This window comes from Lissotriton helveticus, chromosome 6 (genome assembly GCF_964261635.1).
Source record: "Lissotriton helveticus chromosome 6, aLisHel1.1, whole genome shotgun sequence".
NCBI lineage: Eukaryota > Metazoa > Chordata > Amphibia > Caudata > Salamandridae > Lissotriton > Lissotriton helveticus.
This window is the reverse complement of record NC_136067.1, coordinates 1882967463-1882994954: the sequence shown is the minus strand read 5'-3', so window position 1 is coordinate 1882994954 and position 27492 is coordinate 1882967463.

Below are 27492 nucleotides of genomic sequence, written 5' to 3'. Positions count from 1 at the left end.
AATGCAATTCATTAACCAATTTTAAATTGCGAATTCGCAATATTTGGCCGCTATTTACCACGAAATCAGACTTCGCGGTAAATAGCGAAAAAAATAGAAAAAAGCACTTCAGTGCATTATTCTCTGTTGCATGTTACACACACACATGTCCTTTGGACATGTGTGTGCGCAACACCTGTGTAATGTTGCATTTCAGGGGTGCTACAGGGTGTCCTCTGGACACCCCTGGCACCCTTGAAATCGCATCCTTATTTGCGATTAGCAAATTGCTAATCGCAAATAAGGAATAACTCCCCATTCATTCCTATGGGCCTGTAGGCCCATAGGAATGAATCGGGAGTTATTCCTTATTTGCGATTAGCAATTTGCTAATCGCAAATAAGGAAGATGTAGGAATCGCAATATTTTTTGCAATTCCTACATGAATCCCGTTTTGCAAGTCCATGATAGCGATTCCTTATGAATCGCTATTAAAGACTCGCAAAAGGGGTCTTTGATGAATCTAGCTTATAATCCTTAAAAGAAACCCTTCAACTTTATAGAAAGTCCCCATTTGTAAGAAGAGAAATGTCTTTGCTAGGAAAAGTGCAAAAATTCGTAACCAGAAATGACTTTCTGCTCTTCCCCAAGTGGAGGGAAAAAATACATTTATATGTTGTTGTGATGGGAATGTCCCCTACATGAGATATAGTTGTGTCCGATGTCCAGCTCCTGATTCTTGCAATGGCGGCTGCAACATTGTTTTCAGAGTTGTAGGACACCCACCAGACCAACTGTCCGGATATACCTACATTTTTAACCCCTTCATGTCCACTCTGAGCACCTTCTCTATTGCTTCCCAAAACATCCTATGAGAATTAACAAAGGGAATTAATGTTTGTCAGTCAGACTTAACTTAGTGATAATATTGGAAGCATTTATGCAGCACATAAACAGTAATAAGAGGAGACACAACACAATAAAAATCTCAAACCAATGTAGAACTCTAGGGTACATTTTTATATATACCATTACACCAAAATAATAATAAAACTTAGCACCAAAAGCACAAAGCGCCTCTTGTGGTTATCTGGTCGTGCTGGACCAGGGAAAAGCCACAAATGCAGGCCGGCTGTTGTGGAGAGTATGTTGTGTTATGTTATGATGTTTTATAGAGCGCACAGCTTCTCCAGCGAAGGAGCATCCCAGAGCTAAGTAACAGAAAGGGAAGCTACTGACAGTTGGAAGGCCTACGAAGAAGGGAAGAGAAGGGTCTTGATGACCTACGGAAAGCCAAATAATTGTTTATACCGCGGCTGTGAAGAGGCCGTGAATTCCAAAGTTTAGATGCCAGAATACGGAAGGGACGCCCACCAGCCTGCACCCTCCTTACCCGGGGAACGACCACCAGATGATGACCCATCGTGCGGAGCTGGCGGGTGGGAAGATAAGATGATACCAGATTGGCCATTATACCAGGGGAAGAGAGATTCAGAATTTTAAAAGTGATGCGAAGGGCCTTAAACACAACACGTCTAGCCACCGGCAACCAATGTTGCCAACGGATAGCATTAGTGGTAGAGCAAATTCTAGGAAGGCCAAGAAGGGTTCTGGCTGCTGCATTCTGGACCCTCTGCAATCTCAGAATCTCCAACTTTGTTTGTACCTTGGTAGAGCGAGCTAGCATAATCCAGTCTCGATAGCACGGAGGCTTGAACGATGACCTGCCTAATGAGCAGATCGAAAAAAGCCTAGCAACGTTTTGAGCCCCCGCAATATGCCGAATCAAGCCCCTGCCACTTTCTTGGTTTGAACTTGAAAGCTTAGAGCCGAATCCACCCAGACTCCGAGGTTTTTCACCACTTGTTTAGGGGTAGGTGCACAACCAAGGGAAGCAGGCCACCAGCGCTCACTCCCCAGCTCATGTTTTTTCCCTACCAGCAATACCTCAGACTTGCTGGCTTTGAGCAGGAGGCAGTTGGCAGACATCCACTCAGCAACGGCAGTGAGACCACTTTTTAAACTTTTGAGCGTCCCGCACCGAGTCGTCGGAGAGTGCCACTACCAGCTGTGTGTCATCTGAGTATGGCACAACTGTAAGCCCTCTGCTTCTGGCCACCGCTACCAGTGGCTGAACATAAAGGTTGAAAAATGTAGAGCTAAGGGTTGAGCCCTGTGGCACACCTTGATTGATAGGATGGACCATAGAGGTGAAAGGGGGGCCATTACTTGGAAGGTCCAATTAGAAAGAAAATAGGTAAACCAATCCAGTGCAGGGCCCTTAATTCCAACCTCCTCCAGCCTTTGCAACAGGATCTGGCATTACAGCCGTCTTCAGCCAGGCTTGCTTGAATCCAGTGGCAAAGTGAGCAAGGGACTCACGTCTGAGCATACCCTTCCAACTTATGGCGAACAAAGCGGTACAACAAGCAAGCCTGGCTGAAGACAGATGAAATGCCAGAAACCGGTCCTAGGAAGCTTGTTTCCGGTCCAGGGAAGGCATGGCTTGGCAGTTCGGGCTGGACTGTTCCCATGAGGCACAGGGTCAGACTAATTTGCATATGGCCATGTCTGAACTGGGGTGGCAGAGTGGGCTAAAAAACGGTGATGGATTAAACCCAGATCTTTTGACTGGGTGTGAGTGTTTGATTGGTTCAGATTCTCTGTCCATCACCACCACCTTTTGTACCCCTTTGTTCGCCATAAGTTGGCAGGGTATGCTCATATCTGGGTGGTGTGTGTATAAGGAACCTCTTTGAAATGGATTTCATCATTCCTTATACATCAAGAAATTAGAGTCATAGTCTGCCAGGAGTGAGCTAAAACCATCTTAAATCACTTTGGGGTACCTCAAGGTTCCTGGCTCTCCACCATCTTGTTTAATGTATGTGCCCAGCCATAAATCCAGCTCTAGTAAATGTTGATGTTAGCTTCCACATTTTTTCAGAGGACTCACATATTGTATGTCATCTTCTCACAGTACAGCAGTAGAACATTGGAAAGTTGTGGAGTTTGAATGCATGAGAGTTGGTTTGTGTTGAATTCAGGCACAACCGAGTTTCTGCTCATAAGAAGGGACCACAGGTTTGTCCATAAGAGCCTTCAACAGGTATCCTTTCAAGTCTGTGAGGTTGAAATTCAATTTAAAGTTCAGATTAAGACCCTGGGCATTTTCTTTGATGAAAGGCTAACCATGGAAGGTCAGGTGAATCGGGTTACTTAATCCTTCAATTATCACCTTTTGCTTCAACTTATATCCCATCACTTATTATCTCATAATAGAAGAGCTTGTACAGCCAGGGCTGTAATTGGAGCACTATTGAACATTGGAAACACTTTGCTGGTTGGGACCTCAAATTTAAACAGATTGCAGATACTGGATACTTCTTCCTAAGAAGGAACAGATCTCACAACAGCTATGAGTGCTGGGCGGATGTATGACGTTACAACGCACGCTTTTACAACGCATACCTTTACAACGCATTTTTTACAATGCAACATCCATTACAACGCATTCCGTTACAACGCATGCCATTACAACGAAATTTTAAAAACTACATTTACAACGCATTCCATTACAATGCATACTACCTTTACAACGCATACCATTACAACACATTACATTACATTGCATGTTTGGTAAGTATTGGATAGTGTAGGGGTAAAATGTACTATTCTAACTCCAGGGGGTGCAATAGTAGGGTAAGTGTTGGATAGTGTAGGGGTACAAATTACTATTCTAACTCCAGGGGGTGCAACAGTAGGGTAAGTGTTGGATAGTGTAGGGGTAAAAATTACTATTCTAACTCCAGGGGGTGCAACAGTAGGGTAAGTGTTGGATGGTAATGTTATGCGTTGTAAAGGTATGCGTTGTAATTACTGAGTTGTAATGACATGCCTTGTAGTGGTGTGCGTTGTAGTGGCATGCGTTGTAATGGTTGCGTTGTAAATGCATGCGTTGTAATGGATGTTGAGTTGTAAAAGTTTTGTTGTAATGGTAGTGCGTTGTAAAAGTCGCGTTGTAAAGTATGTTTCCCATGCTGGGCTAGCTAACAATTGTGGTACAAACTCAACCCAATGCTTTCAATAAAACATTTTTTAATGTTCAATGTGTGGGTGCATCACCTGAACAATGTGTTGTGCCTGTTGTAGGCGATTTGTTGCTGCACTTCGTTTGGTACCAATTGTTGTTGTGCTGGTGTGCTACGAGTCATATCTCGTGCTATGTAGAATAGCAGGATGCTGCATGATATATTCATGGAAATGAATCTGTGGTTGTTTTTTCTGCCACAATCACTGGGCAATATTGTGCCAGCAATATACTTGCTCTGATTTGTCTTGCTTTGCTTGATAGACACAGGCAAACTACATGACTCAATCCTGCATCTCGCATTTGCCCAACCTATCCCATCCCTGATCACACATTGTTAGTACTTATTTCTTGTTCCAGAATGTCTCACCCACACTGCACAACACATTCCCAATCTACACATCTTGAGATCAGTCAGTGTTAGAAGTGTGTGAATTTTGCATACAACCATTTAGGATAATTGCAAATCTGTATCTCTGTGCTATATTTTAGCTCCAATATACAACATTAATGGTGTTTTTCTTTGTCATTTTTTACAGCAAAGGGCATGATCTGAGGTTCAGTGAATTCTGAACCCGCATTTTAAATGGTGATACGACTGCGGCATATGCCGTGACGACATTATGTACGATTGTTGAAACTGCACGAGTGAGCTATAATTCGGCGCAAGCAGCAGAATTGATTGCATTAACGAGAGCGTGTATTTTATCTGAGGGAAAGAGAGTGAATGTGTATACCGATAGTCAGTACGCGTTTGGTGTAGCACACAGTTTTGGACGCTTGTGGAAAGAAAGAGGATTTCTCACATCGCATGAGACTAAGATCCAACATGGGCAGTTGGTGAATAAGCTTCTTGAGTCACTTACTTTGCCGAAGCAAGTTGCGATTGTGAAGTGTAGTGCTCATCGGAAGGTTACGGATGATGTTGGTCGTGGTAATGCGTTTGCGGATGAAGTTGAGAAAGAAACAGCGAGAAATGTGATGAGTCGAATGTACGTTGCAGGCCCTGCGAGATGGATTGGTGCAGCTGGAATGTGTGAAGATACGATTGAGAGTGTGAAATCAATCCAGGCTGAAGCTACTGAAAATAAAAAAAGTGTGTGGAGAGAAACTACGGGTAGATTGGATTCAACTGGTTGTTGGGTTGAGTTATCAGAACACCAAAGATGGATGTTGCCAGATGCATATGTGCTTGCGGTGGTTACGATGGCACATGGGTTGTCTCACATTAGTGCGAAAGGAATTTGTAAGTTGTTGGCTCCAGTGTGGGAGAATGGTGGGATTCCCAAATGTGCAGAGAAAGTGGTCAAGAATTGTATGGTGTGTTTGATGTATAATCCAGGTAAGGGAACTCCAAATCCAGCTAGTCACTTTGCGCCTCCAACGTATCCGTTCGAGGTTCTGCAATTGGATTTTATCCACATGGAAAGATGCAACAATTTGAAATACGTCATTGTAGTTGTATGTGCCTTTTCCACAGCTGAAGTCTTGCTCAAAGAATATTTCCCTAGGTTTGGGTTGCCAAGGATGGTGTGGAGTGATAATGGAAGTGAGTTCGTGGGGAAGATCATGAAGAGAGTGTGTGAGGGTTTGGGCATAAAACAAACATTTCATGCCGCAAATTATCCCCAATCAGCTGGATTAGTGGAATGTTACAATGGCACTTTAAAGCTGAAGTTAGCCAAAATTCAGGCGAGTTCTGGTCTCCAATGGCCCGATGCTTTGCCGTTGGCACTTTTGTCAACTAGAACTACAGTCCATTCCCGAATCGGACTTAGTCCGTATGAAATTGTTTTTGGTCGACCGGCAAATGTGTGGGGAGTGCAGAGACCAACAAAATTTAGTGATATTGACTATCCTGTGTTGGTGGACTATTTGTATGACCTGATGGCTAAATTGCGTGTCTTGCATCAACAGGTTCACGATAACCTGCCACCAGCCTCTGTGGACCCAGGTCACACCATCAATCCTGGTGACTGGGTTCTCGTGAAAAATTTTCAACGGACCAAGAACGACCAGCCCCGCTGGACGGGCCCTCATCAAGTTTTGCTATCTACAAGAACATCAGTAAAAGTCTTTGGGAAGAGATATTGGATCCACGGTGTACACTGTCAGAGGGTACCTTTACCTCTGCCGTACGACCAGTGGATCCTCAAAGGTATTGCAGACACCGAGACTGAAAGGTTGCCAAATTTCACACCGTTCAGCGACACTGAGTTGGTATGGAGAGGGTCTGAGAAAGAAGACGATGATGTCTTACAAGCAGCTGTGCCTTCATCTTAGAGATTGGACACCACCGAGCCTGAATTGTTATTTCAAAACCAGACAGAGCCTGGTAAAAACCGTTATAATTTACGACCTAGAAATAATGGACTAATAAAGAACAAATCATTCCTTTTTTGATTTTAGAACTGCACTCTCTCAGCCAAAAAACTGTTTTGATCTTTTTTTACTTTTTCCAACCGCCATCCGGGTTCAGCTGTAGGGTCACGGTGTAAAGACTTGGGATTGCAGCCATGTAGACACAAGGTCGACGGTTCTGGTTGGTCTTAGGGCGTTCCCTGGACTGACAGACGCACTCCTTAGCAGAAGAAAACCAACCGCCGCGAACAGCCCAGTTAGAGGATGGAGTTTTTTGGGATCGAGAGAGCTGCTGAGAAAATGAACTTTAAGATGGAACTATGTAGAATAATGCATAGCAAATATTTTCTGATTACATGTGTTCTGATGTTTTTTAGCATGACGTTAACTTTGGTGGGTTGGATTGTTTTTTCTACTCAATTGACTTCTGCACCCATTTCCGAACCTACGACCTTTCCTACTACTACTTCTTTGCATTCTTTTCATATCTTACCCGAACACGAGCAGATTAGAAGGTCAGAATTTGTGTACATAACACATTCGTACAGCTACTGCATCAACATCAGTTGGTAGTGAACATTACTAATTGTTGAGGGTGTGTCACATACTACAGATAGAGTTGTTCTCTATCTGATCTTACCGTTTAGTCAGAATGGGTCGTTATGGGCTTTTCAGACGATGTTCATTTATGCCCTGGAAGTCTATCCTCTGCATTCCATGAGAGATAACTTGAGTAATCAAGCCTTGGTGAAGGGAGTTATGAATATGAGCAGAGATATCGATACGTACAGGACTATTCCCAAGGAAGAGTTATCGGCTTATGTCGGATGGAACACGACCGGATACAGTGTTAGTCTGAGTGAAAAACAGAAATGGAAGAGGTCACCTCCGATTTGGATCGTACCCCACCGAGGCCATTTTTGTCTGCAAGGTAATGGCAAAAATCCGAAAGCTCAGCTGGGGAAGAGTGTTTGTACTCAGACGTATGTTTTTACGTCTCAATCTTCCCCGCTGTTCTTGGCAGCTAAGGGCATGTATTTTGTTTGTTACAACAGAGCATATACATGGTTGCCCCCTGATTTTTCAGGAACGTGTTATGTTGGATACTTGTTGCCTCCTACGTATACTGCAGCTGCAGATTACCACAAGACAAGAGTTGTTAGAGGTGTCTTCGATCGGGAAGATACCGCTGGACAGGAAGTGGGAGACTTCTTTAAGGGTTTCTTACCGTTTTGTGGACCTATGGCTATCAGTAGAGGCTTACAGCAATTGACGAGAGTGGTTGAATCCACCATAAACGAAACTGCCGGTGCCCTTAGTAATCTGACAGCTGAGCTTTAAGTGGATCGCCTTATGACGTTACAGAATCGTATGGTTTTAGACATTATACTCACAGATCGAGGTGGAGTATGTAAAGTGATCCAATCGAGTTGCTGCGTTTTTATCCCAGATAATGCTCCGACGGTATACAAGGCCATTTCCAGGTTACATAAGATCTCCGAGTCTATACATGTGGACGAAGGAGATTGGTCGTTAACTGGATGGTTTTGGGGACTATTATCCATTTGGGGATGGAAGCTTCTGATGATCATTGGTGCGGCTCTAGTGGTTCTTTTCTCATGTTGTCTTTGTGTACAGTGCGGTCCTGCCATATGTGGCCTTTGTGCTACTACGTGTGTCAGGAGACCGCATGTCTCGAGAGATGCACAGAGAAACAAGATAATGCTTCAACAGCACCTTGGTGATCTAATGAGAATTGACATTGACTCAGATATAGACTGAGTAATTGCCTATGTAAGGGCAAAAGGAGGGTCTGAGGTTCCGTGAATTCTGAACCCGTGTTTTAAATGTCATGGTTCCGTTACGATTTTGGTAACAATGAACCGTAACTAATGAGTTCGGCAAGTACGAGTGTTTTCGCCATGTTACACACAAGGATTCACAGTGTATTTGAAGATTCCGTTCCGAACCATAGTTTTCATTTTGTATAAGGCAGCCATTTTGTGGTTGCCCTCACATAGGCCAATGACTGCGGCTGACTGGGTCTTTAAGACCCGTGCCCTTTAGCTGGGATTTGTGCTGACTTCTACATGACCCGAAGTGAACTGACCACGTTGCCTGAAGCCGACCTTGCTGAGCCAGTTCTTGCCCGCTAGCTGATCAAGACTAAAATCAGATCGCAGGACATCGTAAAGTTTTACTACACACAAATATGCCTTATCCTACTCTTACCTGTTTCTGCTTCTTTCTTTATGGTCTATTTATGATATGGGTTGTGGCCTCTTTTATTATGGGTTCATTCGGCCTGTCTAAAGAAGAATGTTGGGTTTGTCCGATGATTGGAAAACTGAAAAGTGGATTTTACCGTCATGCGATACTTTTGGTGTGAATACCTGTGATTGGACAGTTCGTAAATATTAGGTGTTTGTCTGGAGTGTGATTTTTGGCATGAAAAGGGATGACTTGCTTTGTAAAATTGAGCAGTCTCCTGAGAACTCATACCGTGATGATTTCTAGGACTTCTGTTACTGGCTGCAGTCAATAAATTCGATCTTTGACGTCACCACGAAGAGTCCCGTGTCTCTGTATTCTAAGACAGATGAACCCGAAGACTTTGGGCGTGCCCCTGGCGCCGCCGGGTCTAAATAACCCGGTTCTTCAGATCTTATGTGAAGTGGCATAATGGTATAATTTCGGGAAAACATAACGTAAAAAATAAATAAAACAAATTTCGTTGCGCATGCTGCAACTCCAAATGCGATGCATCGTGCGCAACAAAATTTGTTTTATTTATTTTTTACGTTACTTACCTGTAATCGTCCGTTCCCGTATTTTACATCCCCCCACCCTGCCGCTCCCTCGCCCCACGTCACCGCCCGGTGGAATGCCCTACCCGAGCTGGCACTGCTCACCAGGTCACTCTGCGAGATCCCTCGGTGGCGTGGAATTCACCACCCACCCCTACAGGTTTGCTGGGTCAGAGGAGCTGGTTTGCAGTGTCTAAACCACATACAAGCAACTTGGAATTTCTCAGACTAAATGCTTGAATTGCACACAGCATAAGTCAGAAACAGAGGGAGGCAATCACTACTCACTCTTTTTCAACTGAGTTGTCGCCAGTTCATTCATTATTTGAATGTATGCACTTTAGGGCCTTCGAATGCATAAAAGATTAACTCAGCTACGGTCTGAGCCAGCAAAACTGTTCAAGATACGGCCCCCAAAGGTCCTATTGTTCACCCATCAGATTTATGTGTTGAGGTGCGTTGCAGGTTATATAAGTAGACCCATACTACAGTGAAGTAAGATGTGTCAGGAGCGCTTGCGGAGTGCAGCCACTGTCTCAGGGCTCTCAAGCACACCTACCCTGCATATTAATTTAGATTCATATAAAAAAAATAGTACAGAACACAGTGTATTTCCTGGAATCCAAAGAACTCCCAGTGAGTCAATAGTAGACAAACATCCTAATTATGAGTTGCTCATTAAATGCCGTTCTGTGTGTAAATCCCCGTTTGGGATGACATTACGAGTTTGATTTTATTTTGCATATCCAATAATTATTGATACTTTAAATAACCCAACAGTCATTCAATTTCAGCAGGTCAAACCTGCAGAAGTTTAACAGGGGGAAACATACAGTAATTACCATATCATGCGGATTTTAGTACGTTAAATGCCAAAGTCAGCAGGTTATCCCCCCAAAACTCATAATTAGTGTTATTTATTGCACCCGATACACAAAGTATCGTGATTGATCAGGCGTGATAAATAACGCCTCAGCTAGAAATTGGGTCCAAAGTGTTTTTATAAAAATCAATGCCATAGCAAACCCTGCCATAACTCAGCATAGCATAACAAAACATAGCACAACACAATGCGACATGTCATGACACAACGCAACACAACATTACATAATATAGCATCATCATAAGATGGAAGGTCAGAATAATGTGGCTCACTGGTTAGAGCGGCAGACTCCGAAGCAGAGATCAGGCCCGGGACCAGGGTTCAAGTCCTGACACGCAGGGTCTTGGGCTCAATGTCCGCGGACTTGATAATTCTCGTATCGGCGCCTACTCTAATCATGGGTCCCACACTGCAACTCTGGGCAATAGCTTGCTTAATCTCCACAACGGCCCCTACAACACTGGGATGCCTGGCTTCACCTTGTGGGTGCCCAGGAGAGGCATCTCACAGGGAGAGCCAGGAAGGGTTCCACAGCGTTATACAGCGCCAGGACGCCCCGTTGGGGCAGCTGTGCGCACAAAATACACTACTACTACTCATGGGCGTCCGCAGGGGAGGGCAAGAGGGGGCACTTGCCCCCCCCTGGAACACCGGTCAGTCACTATTGACAGCCCCCACAGACAGTGGTGTTTGTCTGCAGGGCCGTCAATTTTAAAAGCGTGAGAAAGCGCTTGCAATGACGGTCCTGCTTGATGAGCGGTAAAACTGCTGCTGAGGGGCAAGAGAGAAGATCCGGGCCTGGCTGCTCCACAGCTTGAAGCAGAGGCGCACCTAGAGTCAAATTTCGGGTCGCGGGGAGGAGGGGGGGGGGACACATTTTTCAAGCTAAGGAAGAGTGGAGCTGCAGGGGCCCTAGGAAGGGGTAAAAACCATCAGTAGCAACCACTGTGATGCTGCAAATTGTAAGCTTTATGACCACAACATCCTTTTCTATATAAGGGGCCTAGTTATTTAGATAAAGCAGGATGTGCAGTGAAAGGAATGACGTTACAAATGAGTAGAGCCTCTGGAAATGCTAGGTTCTCCAATCTACCTCTCTACCTCTACCTCTCTCTCTCTACCTCTCTACCTCTACCTGTCTCTCTACCTCTCTCTACCTCTCCCTCTCTACCTCTCTCTCTCTATCTCTCTCGCTCTACCTCCCGCTCTCTACCCCTCTCTCCACCTCTCTCTCTCTCTCTACCTCTCTCTCTCTACCTCTCTCTCTCTACCTCTCTCTCTCTACCTCTCTCTCTCTACCTCTCTCTCTACCTCTCTCTCTCTTCCTCTCTCCACCTCTCTCTACCTCTCTCTACCTTTCTACCTCTATCTCTACCTCTCTCTCTCTCTACCTCTCTCTCTCCCTACCTCTCTCTCTCTCTACCTTCCTCTCTCTCTAGCGCTCTCTCTCTCTCTCTCTCTCTCTCTCTACCTCTCTCTCTCTCTACCTGTCTACATCTCTCTACCTCTCTACATCTCTCTACCTCTACCTCTCTCTACCTCTCTCTCTACCTCTCTACCCCTCTCTATCTCTCTCTCTCTCTACCACTCTTTCTACCTCTCTCTACCTCTCTCTCTACCTCTCTCTACCTCTTTACCTCTCTCTCCCTCTCTACCTCTCCCTCTACCACTCTCTCTCTCTACCTTTACATCTATACCTCTACCTCCCTCTACCTCTCTCTCTACCTCTCTCTCTCTACCTCTCTCCCTGCCTCTACCTCTCTCTCTACCTCTCTCTCTCTCTCTCTACCTCTCTCTCTACCTCTCTCTCTACCTCTCTACCCCTCTCTACCTCTCTCTCTACCTCTCTCTCTTCCTCTCTCTCTCTACCTCTCTAGCTCTCTCTTCCTCTCTCTCTACCTCTCTCTCTCTACCTCTCTCTCTCTCTCTACCCCTCTCTCTACCTCTCTCTCTCTCCCTACCTCTACCTCTACCTCTACCTCTACCTCTACCTCTCTCTCTCTACCTCTCTCTTTACTTCTTTTTCTACCTCTCTCTCTACCTCTCTCTACCCCTCTCTTCCTCTCTCTCTACCTCTCTTTCTACCTCTCTCTCTTCCTCCCTCCCTCTCTCTCTACCTCTCTCTCTACCTCTCTCTACCTCTTTACCTCTCTCTCCCTCTCTACCTCTCCCTCTACCACTCTCTCTCTACCTCTCTCCCTCTACCTCTCTCCCTCTACCTCTCTCTCTCCCTACCTCTACCTCTCTGTCTACATCTCTCTCTACCACTCTCTCTCTCTACCTCTCTCTCTACCTCTCTCTCTCTACCTCTACCTCTCTCTCTCTCTCTACCTCTCTCTCGCTACCTCACTCTCTCTACCTCTCTCTCTCTACCTCTACCTCTCTCTACCTCTCTCTCTACCCCTCTCTACCCCTCTCGCTACCTTTCTCTCTTCCTCTCTCCCTTCCTCTCCCTCTCTACCTCTCTCTCTCTACCTCTCTCTCTCTACCTCTTTACCTCTCTCTACCTCTCCCTCTACCACTCTCTCTCTACCTCTACCTCTACCTCTCGACCTCTTTCTCTACCTCTCCTCCTTTACCTCTCTCTCTCTCTCTCTACCCCTCCCCCTCTCTCTCTATACCTCTCTCTCTACCTTTACACCTCTACCCCTCTCTCTACCTTTCTCTCTTCCTCTCTCCCTTCCTCTCCCTCTCTACCTCTCTCTCTCTACCTCTCTCTCTCTACCTCTTTACCTGTCTCTACCTCTCTACATCTCCCTCTACCACTCTCTCTCTCTACCTCTACCTCTCTACCTCTCCCTCTACCACTCTCTCTCTCTACCTCTACCTCTCGACCTCTTGCTCTACCTCTCCTCCTTTACCTCTCTCTCTCTCTCTCTCTCTACCCCTCCCTCTCTCTCTATACCTCTCTCTCTACCTTTACACCTCTATCTCTCTCTCTACCTCTCTCTCTACCTATCTCTCTCTCCCTACCTCTACCTCTACCTCTGTCTACCTACCTCTCTCTCTCTACCTCTCCCTCTACCTCTACCTCTCTCTACCTCTCTCTACCTCTCTCTACCTCTCTACCTCTCTACCTCTCTACCTCTCTACCTCTCTACACCTCTCCACCTCTCAACCAGTTGAATTCCGGGAAGCCCAAACCATCAGTATTTCAAATCTGCGCATGAAACGTGGGTAGGATGAGCTGTGTAGCTCAGAATGGGATGCTCTTTTTACATAATTTGTATTTAATAGAATTGGGAAGCAGGAGAGCAGTCTCACAGTTGAGATAGGGATTAACATACACTGGTGACAGCTTTTAAATTGGCTTTAAAACCATTCAAAGATGGCTGCAGCATCTACGTGGGATGTGGTGGACTAAGTGGCAGCCGGAGCCCTATAGCACTGCTTGTCATTAAAAAAAAAACAGCATTGACATAGCCAATAGGTCTCCCCTTTGCGACCTTATAAGTGTTTAGTTATCCAGTACAATATCCTTGGTACAACAACATCAAGTGTTGCATGGCTAAACACTTATAAGGTCCCAAAGGCGAGACCTATTGGCTATGCCATTGCTTGTTTATTTTTTCCTCTGTTTCATTGTGGTTGCCAGGTAATCTGCTGTGAAGCCTTACATGATATTTCTCCCACCCCACGGGTTTCTTTTGTTATTTAAGCTCTTTTGTTTTATTAGATTTTTTATGTGTTTATTTAATACTTGTGCTCAATTATGTCGGAGGATGGTGATGAAGTAAAAATGTTGCCCCCCCCCTGGAAAAATTTCTGCGGACGCCCATGCTACTACTACTAATGTTTCAAGAAGTGTAAGTTTTCTGACACGTGGCTGACGGGAATCACGCCTGTCCTAAGTGCGTAAATTATTCACAATGCGCGCAGTGCCCAGTTAGGAGCATACGAAACATTTAGGTTCAATCGTGTAGAAAAAGTAGACAGAAACTCATAGCGCGCATTGGCTAGTTAGAAACAGTGCTTGTTAGCAAATGAGCTGTGCTCTGCCCAGCCCCGACAGAGGGCAGAAGTAAACAAGCTTGTCAACGCCTCCTGGAAATAGGACAAGCAGATGAAAGCCGCCTGGAAGCCGCTGCCGCAGCACTGTGGCTGTTGAAAGCTGCAATCTAATATATCAGCTGCACAGAGTGATGTTTAGGATGCGAGGGTATATAACACTGCTTGAGTTCCCAAACAAAGGCGAACAGCAGCCAGACATCCGCATCCTCTGATGGAAAACAGGAAACCGGGCTCCTCAAACACGACTCGCGCTCTAAAGCCTCTTCTTAACTTAGCCTAAGCCCAGTGCTCCCTTTAAACAATAATATCGGCTCCTTTTCAGAGCTGAAAACGCAGCTCACCCTGCTACTCGGAAAGAATGCATTGTGGACTCACACACAGTGTGCACTGACCACCAGCTTTCAGTGAAATGCTAAAGCTTTGCTTGTGACTACTGGCGCTTATGATGACATATTTACTAATAACAAGATCTTTATGACTTTTCTTAGTGTATACTGAGCATTACCCGTATGTACAGATAATGCATGATTTTTAGTGCTCACTAAATTATGCACAAAAAATATGCAAATTGTGGCGTATTATTACGTATTACCATTGACCTTCTTGAATATTATTTGTATTTGTATTCGTGCTAAAAACAAATGCAATATATTTTTTTTAAGTAGGCAATATTAATATTTTACCAGTTACCTCGCTCTTTGTAATTGCTCAGATATGCATACAGCCTAACTTAGAGTGTCTTGCAAAATCAGAGGCATTACTCCCAGAGGTGGCGTAAACATTTCTGCAGCTGGGAAAAGGGTTACTACCCTTGAATTACCACACAAATATTGCATTTTTCAAGAACTCCAAATGAAGTCGTCAAGGTTTAAGGTTTATGAGGAGCGCTGGATAGAGGTATAGTGAATCTAGGGGGCACCTGTACGACCATTTTTAGCGGTCGCAAGCGGAGATGCGGCTCATTTGTGCATTGTACCAACCCTATTTTGCAAGTCGCTATTAGGACGGGCCAAGGGTGTCCCTTCCTAATCGCGAGTAGCAAGGGCATGAACAATTGTTTTGCAACTGGAATGCATCCACAAAATAATTTCAGTTTACTCCCTACTAGGTGATAAGCCAATCGCAAACGTGACTGGCGATGAAAACATTTTTAGATTTCGCCTGGCGTCCGCTGCGCAGCAGCGTTCGCGCAGGCGAAATCTTTTGAGAACTAGTATGGGGCTTTGTCCCGCCTCTCTCTCCCATTGGCTAGCTCCATAAATGGAGGCTAGCCATTGGAAGAGATGGTTGTAAATCACTCTTTCCCCCGTCACGACGCGATTCAGCGGTGTTTCTGTGTCTTTTTTTAAGTCCCGCCCCTTTTTTCGTCATGCAACATGTTCCCGCCCACCCTCCCGATGTCCGTGTCTCCATAGATGTTTTAGTCAATTATTTTGAAGGCAGTGGCGCTCCGCTGGTCATCTGTGGACGCATTGAAGTCTCACGTCTGGGAGTTGAAGTTTTCCTTCAAAAGACTGCCACTAGCATTATAGTGCTTCATTGAAATCGAAGAACTACCAGCCCCACACAAGCAATGGCTTGGTATGTTTACTGGTCTCCATGGCAACAGGAAGCCGCTCGACTCTCCGAGGATGCACAAACGGTACTCTCTCGTAACAATAAACGCTTTAAGCACAGTAATTCAGAACAAATTGAAACAAGTAAAAAATGCAAATATGCATTTAAACAAAAAGATGTAAATAATGTTTGTGACGTAACATTTACGCTTGCCCGTGGATATCGGATTTTATGAATACATTTTATGCGTTAGTCCTTTCTTTGTGCCTTCGCTGAGTGCACTTGACTGTGAAGTCTGTCGCCTCTTTCACTGCGGAGTATTGTAAGCCGCCTGTAACTGCTCTGCTGCAGCGGCAGGAGTGTGGCTGTCACTGGAGTGCCGGAGATACCGCAGCGGCGCCCCCTCCCCCGCTGTCCCAGCTCGGCAGCCCCAGAGAAACCCGAGGCACGGGCAGGAGGGAAATATTTCACAGCTGATTTAACTCGGGACGGCACAGCCGAAGGGGAGAGCCCGGGCTCAGCAGGATCAGAGCCCTGTCAGCAGGAGCAGGACACAGCAGGGCATGATGAACAGGTTCAGAAAGTGGCTGCACAAACCCAAGGTAAGTGTCCGTCCTGGCCGGACTGGGGATGCCCAGTCAGCATCACGTCAGGGTCTGTTCAACCTTTGGCGTTTTAAGTGGAGAGTCTGCCAAAATATGGGGAGTGATGGGGCAGACTTTTGTCATTCATCAAGGTGTGGCTGTCACCTCAGAACTGAGCCACCAACCCTCACCCTCAAACTTCACTATACCGCGATAGTCGTGATAAGCATGGGATAGGTCATCACACTTGCAGTGTCCTTCAAGCACTGGGCGGGGGGGTGTCTGATGATCGGGAATTGGGGACCTCAGACACCTACTTTATAATCCAGGTGAGGTATCCGAAACTAGCTGATGGGAGCCCCGCACCCCTACACACTTCCATTAGACACTGAGCCACCACTCAGTGATGTTACTACGCACATGAAAGTGCGTGTGTTAATGACCGGGGAGCATGCCCATAAGTCGCTGGGTGGGTATGGCAGCGCGTGCCCACCCCCTCCTGGGGCCATCATCACCCTTTTGGTTTTGAGTGTCTGGGGTCGGTGGGACGTTGCCCCAGCTCAGAGATGCCCACGCACGTGCCTCGCCACCTGGTTCTCTGGGCCTGAGATCACCTGCCTGAGTCACACCAGGCTCCTTTGTTGTTGTCTGGTCGGCGAGTTTCCTCCCTCCTAACCTCGCCGCCATGCCTGGGGCTGGTGCGGTCTTAAAATGGAAGTTTACAGCGAGGTGAACATATCTTTCATGCCATCCTCAAGATTCTCATTTGAAAAGGATCTCCTGGCGGGCGCAAAGCCCAGAAGCGCATCTTTTCATTAATTTTTTTATTTTTTTAAATGTACAAGGTTAATTGTGTGTACATGGCGAGGTTGTTGTTGCCATTTGTGGGGCTCTGTGTGTGTGGGGGGGGGCTCTGTGTGTGGGGGGGGCGCTTTGTGTGTGTGTGTGTGGCTCTGTGTGGGGGGCTCTGTATGTGTGTGAGTCTCTGTGTGTGTGTGTGTGGGTGCAAATGCAATAGGTCTCGCATTTGCGAGAGATTAAGCTATTGGCATTTGTTGGACAGGCCACATGAAGGGCCGCTCTCCCCCGGCCCAACCAGGCCCGAACCAGCCACGCAAGTACCACACACCACCATTGCACGTCCACCGTCCCCGCAGGGACCCCTACACTCGAACCTGTTGACCACGTAGGCCGACCCACTACCGGCCTGCGCGCCCATCCTGGGCGCCATCTTGGACACTCCACCACGAGGCCGCCTGGCCCCCGATCGACCTCAACCCTGGGCCTGGCCAGGCCTCAGACATTCCGGCACCAACATCCACCCAGGAGGTGAGCGGGCTACTTGGTCAGTCAATGGGAGCAAGAGGTGTCGATGGCTCTCCCCCGCCAAGTACCGCTCGCCCATCGCCTCCCCGGGCGCTGGCTCCACCCCCCTGCTGGGTGTCTGAACCCCCTCATCCCGGACCGCCCGACCTCCAAGTGCGAGGGTCCGGACATCAAAGCACACCAGCCCTATAACTGGGGCAGCTCCAGAGCAGGACGGGAGTTGTATCTTGGAGTCGAGAGACGCAAAGAAGAACTCATCCTTGACGGACTACTGGCGCTGCCGTAGCTCTGTCTTGTGCACCTTCGTCTTGCCTGCTGGCGCTGCCGCGGCTTTTGGAACTACCCTATCCTTCATCATCGTCGGGACCTGCTGGCGTGGCCGCGGACCGTTGTAACCACCACCTTCATCGGGACCTGCTGGCTCTGCCGCGGACCGTCGTCTTCCTTCATCCATCTCGGGCCCTGCTGGCTCCGCCGCGGCCCGTTCATCTACACCACCGAGCTCGAGGATTGAGAGCTATTTCCATCTCTTTGGTAACAAGACTGTCCCGCTACCCTTTTCCCAAACAGAGACCAGAATAGAGGGGACCCCTGAGTCCAGACCTCCTTGTACCATTCTACCGTACTTGAAGAATTGCCTATAAAGTATCGTGGAACTTTATCATTGTGTGGTGTCCGTCTGTGGGGGGGGAAGTTACTTGTCTGTACGATTCACTGGAGACGGCTCTCCCCGGAGACCTCTCCCCTTATCCTCGGCCGACCCTCCCGGTCCGTCTAACATTGGTGGCCAGCGACGGGATCCGAATCACCGCATAAACCGTACAGAGAGTAGCTCACCCCACGGCGAATCACGATGTCAACTAAAGACAGCGGATCAACGGAGAAATTCCAGATGGAGAAATTGGACGAGTACAGCCATCGTGAACTTAAACAGTTCTGTATCGAATTAGGTATCGCTACCACCGGACTAAATACCAAAGATGACTTTAAGCAGGCCCTGGAATCTTGGGCAGAAACCGGGGCTGCCGGAACCCCCGATCAAGACATCGCAGCACAAACCCCCATGGCCCCTGAAGAACGAAGAACGGGTCTCTCGCCAGACGAGATCCAGGAACGAGAAAGAACCCGACTACACGAGCTGGAAATGGCCCGGCTCAAAATGGACGTTGAACTAAAGTTGGCCGAACAGAAAATCAACTTAGAGCACCTGCGTCTCCGAGAAGAAAGAGAGGAGAAACAGAGACAAAGGGAGCTCGAGGAAAAGAAACTGGCATATGAACATGAGCGGAAATTAGCTGAAATCGACCTACGCAAACAGAATAAAGAAGCAGGGGTGCCCGAGCAACCCCACACTCCAGGGGCAACAGAGAAGAAGGTACACATCCCCAAGGATGTCGTTCGAGAATACTTCCGAGAGGACGACATCCAGCAATGGTTTAAGGCCTATGAAATCGCTATGACTGCACACCGGATCGATAGGAGCGATTGGGGGGCCGGTCTGTGGGGGAGATTCCTCAATGAGGGCCGCGACGCCCTGCTGCAACTCCCGGACCACCAGATGACCTCCTATGACCATATGAAAGCTGCACTCCTCACCCGCTATGGCCTCACACCCGAGATGTACCGTCAGAGGTTCCGAGACTGCACCCGCATCCCAGGTACAACTTGGGTGGACTATGTCAATTACTTTAGCCGAGCCTTCGAGGGCTGGATCAAAGGAAGCAAGGTCACAACCTACGAACAACTGTTCAATCTTATGGTATGGGAGCATCTGTCGAACAATTGCTTCATTGAACTTCGCCAGCACCTCCTCGACAGCAAGTTAACGGATCCCCGGCAGCTCGCAGCCGAAGCAGACCGGTGGGAGATCACCAGAGTGAGTCGAAATGGGTCCTCCGAACAGAACCGGAACCACAATGGTCAGCACCGTCCCCGAGGAGGAGGAGGCCAAGGACGCGGAAGAAGCAACGCTCCGGTCACCCCCACTACCAGCCCCACCCCCCCGGCCAACCGGGGCAGCACCCCAGCGCGACCGGGACATCGAGCCAATGTTACCTGCCATCGATGCCAACGAGTCGGACACTATGCAAACGACCCAAACTGCCCCCAGTACCAGAGCCCAAGACCCCGCCAAGTAGCCGCTGCTGCTCTGGGGGAGGAACAGATCTCAGAGGAACAAGAAGAATATGAACAGGAACACCAAGAATGGGAGCCAGCCGCCATGGCTCTCGCCTGCCTAGGGGGGAGAGACATGGTCCCGCGGGTCCCCCTACCCGCTAATACCCAGAAGTACAGCCAATGGGTGGGCATCAATGGACGCCGGGCTGAAGCCCTTCGTGACACTGGGGCCAGTGTAACAGCCGTCCGCTGTCACCTGGTGACCCCCGAACAATACTTACCAAACATTCTCTGCCCTGTACGTTCAGCCGATAACTCAGAAAGTCTGTGTCGGATGGCCTGCGTCCCCTTCGACTGGGGAGGGGTCTCCGGCATGTTGAAGGTGACGGTCCGAGATGATGCCCCCGTAGACTGCCTCCTGGGTAATGACCTGGAAAGCTCTCCTTGGGCAGCAGTCGAACGAAAAGAGCACCTGGGGATGCTGGGCGTCCCGGACTGGGCGTGCGTCACCACCCGGTCCATGACCGCCCGTGCCAACACCCGCCCAGAGGAACTCGAATGGCCGGCGCCACCGCCTCCGGTCGCCCCCGCCGAAACCACCGACCGTGACGTCCCCCCCGAACCAGCTCAACCTCCAGACCTCGCTAACCTCGACCAGTGGCCTCAAGAGTGGGGGCCCACGCAAGAACAATTTCGCCAAGAACAAAAGACCTGTCCCTCCCTCGAGGGACTCCGCCAGCAAGCGCTAGCCCAAAGCGCAGGGGATACCTCCGGAACTCACTGGGTCTACTGGGACAATGATCTGCTGTACAGTGAGCAAAGAATCGCGGAGCTGGGGGCCAGCCGAGTCCTAGTGGTACCCCTCCGTTTTAGAGACTTTCTGCTAAACCTGGCCCACGATGTCCCCCTGGCAGGACACTTGGGTCAAGACAAAACCTATAGCCGCCTGGTGACCCACTTCTTCTGGCCCAAAATGAGGGACAATGTACACCAGCATTGCCGATCTTGCCCCACGTGCCAAGCCAGTGGGAAGAGCGGCCGCAAACTGAAAGCCCCCCTGCAACCTTTTCCCGTGGTCACCACCCCGTTCGAGAGGGTCGGAATCGATATCGTAGGGCCCCTGGACCCGCGCACAAAACAAGGCCATCGATTCATCCTGGTGCTAGTGGACCACGCCACCCGCTACCCGGAGGCTGTTCCCCTGCGGACTGTGACAGCCCCGGTAGTCGGCCGGGCTCTTATGGGGATCTTCTCCCGGGTAGGCTTCCCCCGGGAGGTCGTCAGTGACAGAGGCACGAACTTTATTTCGAAATATATGAAATCTCTCTGGCAACAGTGCGGGGTTACCTACCGGTTCACGACCCCCTATCACCCTCAAGGAAACGGCCTCGTTGAGCGGTTCAACCGCACGCTCAAAGGGATGATCGGGGGGTTGGAAGAGCCCCTCCGTCGCCAGTGGGATGTGCTGCTGCCGTGCCTCCTCTTCGCATATCGAGAGGTTCCCCAGAAGTCCCTGGGCTTCAGCCCATTTGAACTGCTATATGGACACCCCGTGCGCGGGCCGCTCAGCCTAGTTAAGGAAGGCTGGGAGATGCCCCCTCTAAAGAACCCACCAGATGTTTTCCGCTACCTCCTAACACTCCGCAACCAGACCCGGCGATTCCGAGAACTAGCAAAAGCCAACCTAGAGGCCAGTCAAGAGGACATGAAAAGGTGGTATGACCGGAATGCCTCCTCCATCGAATTTGAACCTGGGCAACAGGTATGGGTGATGTCCCCCACCGAACCTTGCGCCCTACAAGACAAGTGGACAGGGCCCTTCAAAGTGGTCGAGCGCAAGGGTCCGGCTACCTATCTCATCGACTTGGAATCTTCCCGGAACCCCCTCCGGGTCCTCCACGCTAACAGACTGAAACCGCACTTTGTACGGACAGAACTCAGCCTCCTGATGGCCACAGACAATGGGGCTGAAGAGGACTCCGAGCCCCTCCCGGACCTCCTACGAACGCGGGAGAAAGACGGTTCCGTAGAGGGGGTCCGACTCTCAGAGGCCCTCACCCGAGAGCAACACCAGGAGTGCCAAGTTCTCCTGTCACAATTCGCCAGCCTGTTCTCCCTCACCCCAGGTGTCACTTCCTGGTGTACGCACGATGTGGACACGGGGGACAGCCCCCCTATCCGCCACCGGGCCTACCGCGTGCCAGATCGGGTACGGGCCTGCATCCAGGAGGAAGTAGCCAAAATGCTCACGCTCGGGGTCATCGAGCCCTCAGACAGCCCCTGGGCCAGCCCGGTAGTACTGGTCCCCAAAGCAGCCGCCCCCGGCACCACACCAGAACTCCGGTTCTGCGTCGACTACCGGGGCTTGAATGCGGTCACCAGGACAGACGCACATCCCATCCCCCGGGCAGATGAACTAATCGACCGCATGGGAGCTGCCCGCTACCTCAGTATCTTCGACCTGACGGCGGGCTACTGGCAAATCGGCCTCACACCCCGGGCACAAGAACGTTCTGCCTTTTCCACTCCCGATGGCCATTACCATTTCACAGTCATGCCCTTCGGCATGAAGAATGCCCCAGCAACCTTCCAACGGCTCGTCAATCAGGTCCTGGCGGGGCTCGAAGGATTCAGCGCCGCCTACCTAGACGACATCGCTGTATACAGCAACCAGTGGTCCGAGCACCTCCACCACCTCCGAGCAGTGCTGCACGCCCTTCAGCAAGCTGGCCTCACGATCAAGGCCAGCAAATGTCAAATTGGGCAAGGGTCTGTAACCTACCTCGGGCACCAGGTGGGAAGCGGCCTGGTGGCCCCTCTGCAGCTAAAAATTGCCGCCATCCAGTCCTGGCAGCCCCCCATTACCCAGACCGAGGTACGAGCCTTCCTGGGCCTCACGGGCTATTACCGAAGGTTCGTGAAAGACTATGGTACTATCGTGAGGCCCCTCACAGAGCTCACGTCAAAAAATCAGCCCCAGAAAGTCAACTGGACCCCAGAGTGTCAAGCTGCATTTGAACAATTGAAAGCCGCCATGTGCTCCGCCCCTGTGCTCCAGGCCCCCGACTACAGCCGGGAGTTCATCGTCCAGACGGATGCCTCCGACCATGGCATTGGGGCAGTCCTGTCTCAAGTGAACACCGAAGGCCGTGATCAGCCGGTGGCCTTCATCAGCCGGCGACTCCTACCACGGGAACAACGCTGGAGCACCATAGAGAGGGAGGCCTTCGCGGTGGTATGGGCCCTCAAGAAGCTCCGGCCCTACCTTTTTGGCACACCCTTTCGGGTACAGACCGACCACCGACCCCTGCAGTGGCTGATGCAGATGCGGGGGGAAAACCCGAAGTTACTACGCTGGTCCATCTCCCTACAAGGGATGGACTTCACAGTTGAACATCGGCCTGGGCCAGATCACGCCAACGCAGATGGCCTGTCCCGGTTCTTCCGCCTCGACGAGAAGAGTCCCCAAGAGAATGGGTAACTCTCCCCGCCTTCAGCTGGGGGGGACGCATGTTGGACAGGCCACATGAAGGGCCGCTCTCCCCCGGCCCAACCAGGCCCGAACCAGCCACGCAAGTACCACACACCACCATTGCACGTCCACCGTCCCCGCAGGGACCCCTACACTCGAACCTGTTGACCACGTAGGCCGACCCACTACCGGCCTGCGCGCCCATCCTGGGCGCCATCTTGGACACTCCACCACGAGGCCGCCTGGCCCCCGATCGACCTCAACCCTGGGCCTGGCCAGGCCTCAGACATTCCGGCACCAACATCCACCCAGGAGGTGAGCGGGCTACTTGGTCAGTCAATGGGAGCAAGAGGTGTCGATGGCTCTCCCCCGCCAAGTACCGCTCGCCCATCGCCTCCCCGGGCGCTGGCTCCACCCCCCTGCTGGGTGTCTGAACCCCCTCATCCCGGACCGCCCGACCTCCAAGTGCGAGGGTCCGGACATCAAAGCACACCAGCCCTATAACTGGGGCAGCTCCAGAGCAGGACGGGAGTTGTATCTTGGAGTCGAGAGACGCAAAGAAGAACTCATCCTTGACGGACTACTGGCGCTGCCGTAGCTCTGTCTTGTGCACCTTCGTCTTGCCTGCTGGCGCTGCCGCGGCTTTTGGAACTACCCTATCCTTCATCATCGTCGGGACCTGCTGGCGTGGCCGCGGACCGTTGTAACCACCACCTTCATCGGGACCTGCTGGCTCTGCCGCGGACCGTCGTCTTCCTTCATCCATCTCGGGCCCTGCTGGCTCCGCCGCGGCCCGTTCATCTACACCACCGAGCTCGAGGATTGAGAGCTATTTCCATCTCTTTGGTAACAAGACTGTCCCGCTACCCTTTTCCCAAACAGAGACCAGAATAGAGGGGACCCCTGAGTCCAGACCTCCTTGTACCATTCTACCGTACTTGAAGAATTGCCTATAAAGTATCGTGGAACTTTATCATTGTGTGGTGTCCGTCTGTGGGGGGGGAAGTTACTTGTCTGTACGATTCACTGGAGACGGCTCTCCCCGGAGACCTCTCCCCTTATCCTCGGCCGACCCTCCCGGTCCGTCTAACAGCATTGTAAATGAAAATGCCATTTATTTATTTGTTTTCAAAACCAACACATAAATAAAAATGTTGTCATTTACAATGCCAATAGCTCTAACTTTGGCAAAAGCGAAACCGTTGCATTGTAAATGCTTGTTTAAGAGCAGGCAGTGGTCCCACGGACCACTACCTACTACTCAAAAATAAAATAGAAACAGTTCATTTTTCTTTTTGGAACGCATCCCATTTTGCTTTAAGGAAAAAAGGCTGCATTTATTTAAAAGCAAATACAGACATGGTGGCCTGCTGACCCCAGCAGGCCACCATCCCTGTGTTATTACCCCTTTCCAATGGGCCGCAAATTGCGACATGCCTCATGAATATTGATGAGTCAGGTAATTTGTGACCCCATTGAGAATCGTTAATGAGTCTGAAACACGTTAGTATATTTCATTTTGCAAGTCACAAATTGCAAGTTGCTAAAAATCGCAATTTGTGAGTCGGAAAATAAACTGGTCGTCCATGTGCCGCCAGGTTTACTAAATTTGCTAATTTGGTCCATAAACTGACATTTAGACCCTTGTTACAAGACCCTTGTTAATCTTGACTTTAGGCACAAATGGGTGTTTGCACCCGATTCACACAATGCACAATTACATGTTCTGCAGTCTAACATGAGTGAAAACATGCAATATTCCCCTGTTAACCCCATAATGACATGTGGAATTCAGAATAGGGAATGAATGCTGCACTGAGGAAAAGTAAAATCCTGAGCATTTCATTTCCCTAGGTGTTATGACATCCAAGTATTTCTGCATCCATGTAAAGAGGGCAATTGAGGGCTATTTATGGTCAGTCACTGAGATTACTTTTTTCTCCAAACATGTTTGACACTATGGCCCTCATTTTGAGGTGCCATGAGTGGTGTCCCAGGGGATGGGGGAGATGCTTGCTGGAATTAGGATAGTGTTCTGGGCAACTATAAGCTTTCCAGTATGTCCAGGGCTGGAATTATCTGGTCCTCAATCTTCAGACATGAGAATTCCAAGCCCCAGGACACCAAACTCAGAGTCTTCAGAGGTGCTACGGGGGCTGTGGGCATTTGCTGGACCTAGTCCCACCTGCTCTAAAATTTCACCTGGGGTGAGCAAAAAAACTTCCATCCAGGGCCACAGCTTCAGGGATGGAGTGTGCTTGTTGTGTGACACCTCCCAAATAAATGCTTTCTAGGCTTTTTAGTTGGCACATGACTCCCTGAGTTGGATCTGCACTGTCTGTGTTTGTTTTTCTTGTCCTCCTGATTTCACTTAGAGGTTTTAACATTTTAATTTTTGGGATCATGGTCTAAAAATAAAAAGTGACTTGTTTATCAAAAAAGTAGCAACACTGCATCCATGGAATGGAATGAATTGTATGCAGGTTTACTACTTTTTAGAATACTACTGGCAAACAAACCCCCTGAATGCTAATCACTGGCAATCATAAGTTTTCACCAACAGTGCTGCTCTAGACATTGAGACAAATTGTGAGTTTTGCAGAAAGAGTAAAGCCAGACCAGGTGAAGGAGGACAATACATCTGCCACCCTGCCTTTATATTGCCTGCCAAATTCTGAGATGTCCGCTGGTCTTACGGTCACCTCCATACATTGGCAGGAACTATAGCCATGGCAGTTCCATTCAGTGTAGTAAATGTTTACCAAATGGCTCCATCAAACATGATGGTTGGCCGTCAAACTTTTCAAATGTTTTTATATTTCAAGAACAAACTCCCGAAGTAGGGTTCAAAGAAAAAAAAAAAAAAAAGAAACTGACATGCCACATCATAGGAGTTTTCTTCCATGGTGTGGGAGTAATTTTTATTTGTATACTGTCCATCCCCAGCAGCATATCCTTGGCAGTGACGGACACAGTAAACTCTAAATAGAGTGGATGGTTGAATGGCCTACCTCTGATTGCACCTAATATTTCAGGCCGTTGACGAAAGTTTTACACTGACTGAGTACATTTTACCCAATGGCGTAAACTTTGTAGTCCACCCAACTCACCATTGGTTGGTTGGACATTGAGTTTGGTGGGCAGGGCACTCCATCCACGTTGCAATGGAGCACTTCCCCGCCAAACTCTGATTCAGCCCCAGAGGTGCACCTAATGCAAATCAGTACTCACCAAGCTACGTATGGGAACAGTCCATCCTGAACCTAGGTGATCTCAACCATTCACCCAAGCTCATTGCATTTTTAGGTGTGAAATTGGAGATTCACACCCGCTGAGCGTCTTCGACTAAGCTGCTCCCATTGTCTAAGTGATTAAGCTCCACCCAGCTGAAGGAAAAGGTTATCTGTGTTCCTGCTTTCCCTCAGACCCATTGTCCCAGCTATAACATAGCACCAACAACATTTATCGCCTATCGCCAAGCAGGTGGTAAATCTTAGTGGATTTGGGCCCAGTATTTCCCATGGAAGGGGCAAAATTATACAAAATTAGACCCAATATTATGCGGTCCTCATAATATTCAACATTTCTTTTTTTGCTGTCCATCTCGGGCAGTATATACCAGGCAGTGATGGACCCAGTAAACTCTAAATAGGATGGGTGGTTTGATGGCTTATCACTGACTGAGTCTAACTCATCAGGCCATTAATGAAGGTTTTACACAACTGGGTACATTATACTCCATCAGCATAAAACTTGTAGGGTTTTTCAACTCAAAATGTAGTGGACAGACCTTGGAGGAGGTGGACAGAGTACTGTGTCGCCGTTTACATGGCGCACTTGCCTGCTAAACTCTAAATCAGACCTAGAGCACCAAATAATACAAATCAGTACTCGCTCTGTTTCTCATGGGAACAGTCCATCGTGAAGCTAGGTCATCTTAATCATTCACCCAAGCCCACTACATTTTTAGTTGAGAAATTGTAGATTCACACCTGCTGAGACTCGCTGACAAAGCTACTTTCACTGTGTTAGAGATGGCATCTCTAGTTGGCAGTGGTTTGCATCTGGTCCAAGTAGACACCCTCACTATAGTAAGGATAAGAGTGTCACAAAGCTAAGATAACCCCTGCTCACCCCCTTGATAGCTTGGCATGAGCAAGTAGGCGTATCTCAGCAATGTGTAAAGCATTTGTACATAACACACAGTAACACAGTGAAAGCACTACAAAATGAGTCCACACCAGTTTAGAAAAATAACCAATGTTTATCTCAATAAAACAATACCAAAACAACAAAAATCCAAC